Source organism: Schistocerca serialis, chromosome 3, assembly GCF_023864345.2.
Source record: "Schistocerca serialis cubense isolate TAMUIC-IGC-003099 chromosome 3, iqSchSeri2.2, whole genome shotgun sequence".
Taxonomy (NCBI): Eukaryota; Metazoa; Arthropoda; class Insecta; order Orthoptera; family Acrididae; genus Schistocerca; species Schistocerca serialis.
In genome coordinates this window covers 744,422,314-744,426,070 of record NC_064640.1, presented here as the reverse complement: position 1 = coordinate 744,426,070, position 3,757 = coordinate 744,422,314, and positions in this window count along the sequence as shown.

Sequence of the window (3,757 nt, the reverse complement as noted above, 5' to 3'; positions counted from 1 at the left end):
GTGTGGATGACTGTGATGAGTGCTTGCGCAATGTAGCTTTGGGTTTGCGTTGTTATGGATGAAGGTAAGGAACAGGATGGAACACGGTGCCGGCAACAAGTTTATTCCTCCCGACAAGCACCATGTTTGCCACCGAGCTTTAAGTCCCCACCCGACGGACAAACCACCATCAACATTCCCTCACTTCATCAAACACTGTAGAAAGGGACAATGGAGCAAAAAATTTTGATCAGAAATACTATGTCACCACCTCTCTCATCCTTGCCAACCAAATACTGGCTGAGAAAATTTCATCTACCAACAGGATTCGACCCTGCTTATCTCTGAGTCGATCGCCATCCCCCACAGGCGCACGTTAGCGACCTTTTTCTTCCCTTAACAGCTTTTTTTCTTTAGGTATAGAGCAAGGGGCAGAGTGGGCAGGGGGCCTGCTTGGAGGCCTGGCCACGGTGTCCCCGTTTCCTGACAGGAGAAGGGAGAGGCAGTGGGAAGGAAAACGTTGTACATTTATTTAATTTTTTTGTTTATTTATTTTTTAAATTTTAATATCATAGGGAACATCAATCACGTATGGAAAAGAAAAGAAAATAATGTTCGGCCGAAGTGATATACTCGTCACTTCACTGTGAGGAATATTGTAGCCGGGGCAACTACATAAACCTGGGACTCCCCACCACTCCGTTGAGTCATGAAACATTCTGCCTAGAAAGTTCCTAAAGTGTGTTTTGTATTTTGAGTGACGTCAGATGATCTCATGTTGCTCTATTAGATAGAACCAATAGTCCATGCCCGATATCACGGTCCGCGAGACTACGTAGTGCGATGCGTGTCCTCCAATCCAGCGGATTGCCGACGTTTTCTGTGAGGAGAAAAAGACCTCGTCCAGGAAAAATAAAGCTTGGTCGCGATCGTGGAGTTGTCAGTGCATTGGAGGTGTGCCATGATGGGTTGCGTTAGCCGCCAAACATCCTTCGCCTCACCGCACTGCAGACAATGTTCGTCGGTGTCCTGCCTGCCATATATAAGGCAGAGTGGGGAATCTACCATGTGAATGTCGTACAATCGTCGGCGGATGACTCTCTTGCGATTGGCTCAAAAATGGTTCAAATGACTCTGAGCACTATGCGACTTAACTTCTGAGGTCATCAGTCGCCTAGAACTTAGAACTAATTAAACCTAACTAACCTAAGGACATCACACACATCCATGCCCGAGGCAGGATTCGAACCTGCGACCGTACCGGTCGCTCGGTTCCAGACTGGAAGGCGCCTAGAACCGCACGGCCACTCCGGCCGGCTCTCTTGCGATTGTTTAATATATATAGTGTATTCTACCTTTGGAGCAGGTCGTGGGTCCGGAGTGAATTGTTGCGTACGTACAGTCGGGCGTGCTGGAGCAGTCGCCGGTAGCTCGCCGCCACTGATTGTCGTAGCGACCGGGTGAACAAAACTCCTAAGTATCGCATGATGACCACATTAGTAAAAGGACTGTGCAGAGCATCTAGCCCCTGCCCGACGTGCATAATCTTGATTTTCTTCACGTTCTCTCTGCTACCTGCCGCCACGCCGTATGTAATAAGAAGGGAAACCATCTTACGTACTTCGCTCTCCAACCGGACGAGTATCATAAAGTCGTCAGAATAGGCGCGACAGGTGAAGGAACTCTACAGAGTTGGATGCCTGTAAGAGTCCGTCGAAGAGTCTGCATCAATGGCTCGAGCGCTATTGCAAACAGCACCATCGACAAGGGACATCGTTGCCTAACTCAGCTGTAAAGGAATCGTTTCTACCTCCCTGCCATTGACTCTCACCGTCGAAGGAGCGCCGCGAAGGTGCATGAGGACGGTGATGAACTCCTGAGGTTTCGCCATGCGTCGCATGATCGAGTCAAGGAAATTATGGTTGATCCTGTCAAAGGCACGATCAGAACCCACTGATACGAAAGCCGCTCGCATGCGACATGCTTCCATCAGGGCAATGGTGTCACAGTATGGAGCGGATGTTGCTCCGAACCCCTAGACAAGAGTGGTCTGATGGTAATGTCTTCGATATCACAGTCTTGAGCCTTGCCGCCAACAGTCACGCAAAGATCTTGTAGTCAGTTTTGAGTGTTGTGAGTGGTCTAAGTTCATGGGCGCTGACACTCCGTGCCGATTTCGGTATTGGTACAAGCATTGCCACCATGAATTGCGACTGGACGTCCGTGTCAGGGCGCAATAGCTCATTATACATCAGCACCCTTTGGGACATCATTCGATCAGCAAATTCGCGATAGAATTCGAGTGTCAACGTATCTGGCCCAGGGGATTTGTGCAACAAACCCTTCGTGAGTGTCATGAGTGTCATCCGTATGTCATCTTCCGTTATGGGTTCCAATAACACCTCTGCATCCCTAACATCCAACCCTGTTTACATCTTTCGCAAAATGTCTTCACCTTTCCGATCGTCTGTCGGCGTTCTGTTGAAAAGGAGGCGGTAATGCTCCAAAACCCAACAGCAATGTCCTGTTGTGACGTCAAGGGCCGATCATCCCCATCATGGAGCACTTTGATATAGCACTGGCGATTACGTGGATGTCCTTTGGACACGTGACACATGGAGATACATTCTCCATCGACGTTGTCCAAGCACCGAGCACGGATCAAAAGTCCCCCCAATCGACGGCCTGTGATCGATAAAATTCTCGCCTACATGGGCGTCCGCTTGACGCTCTAGCGATGGGGACCTAGACAGGTCACGGATCACCAGGTAGTAACATTCAAGTGTATCTCGGAGCCATCTCGCTTTTTCCTTGCCATAGTGTTATGAGAGCTCTTCGTATGGCCAGTTTTGCACGTTGATGCTGTTCTGACATAAACCGCAAGCGCCGGAACGAAGAAGAAGAACGCAAGACCAGAGAAGGTGGTGAAACGACTTCAGCCAATAGCGCACTGACCAGGACGTCACCACAATAGGAGCGACACGTAGCCGAAGTGAATATAAGTGCCGCTCCTGTCAGCCCCGGCCGAACATTAGTGCTCAGTAGTGGACGGTATTTGCAGAGTTTTAGTAAGGCCTAGCAGAGAGTGCTACGATAACAGTTAATAGTGATCCACAAATTGTGTCAAACTTGCATGAACTTTACATATAGCAAAGTACTCGGATTTATGTTGCATGTCGCCCATCGCTAGCGACACCATTGTCATTTAAAAGTTAATTTTTGCCAATCCGCTTTATTGAGATAAAACTACTAATGTTATTTGCTCGATTTGTTGTATAGCATTCCGAGAACACAGAATCCCTTAGGCACCCTGTGCGAGACGAGTGGGCAAGACCCCACATTGTCGACGAGTACTTCCAAACGAACTCCATACCTACGGCCACGGAAATTTTTTTGCTGGCGCCTTATTTCTCTCTTGTCTTTACTTTGCAGGGATGCATATTGTTTTAAGAGTTTCTTGTCGTTTTTGCTAATAAGTTTTTTCAGGTGGGCGTTGCAGAAACTTTCTTTGTACATAGTTTTGTCTATTTGTTACATTTGTGTTTTCCAACATGGCCATCCCACCTGTCTCTTCCTCTGCTTAGGCCCCACAGCAGCAAGCGTTAGATGCCACACAGCTAATGCAGATGTTTCAGTTTCAGACGCAACAGATTTCTGCACTTCTCAACACAGTGTAGCAGCTACTAGCCAACGCTGCACACCCGATGGAACAAGCACCGCCTACTGCAGCTGCTATACCACCTTTTCGACAGTTTTGTGACCAAGAAGGGGAATGGCG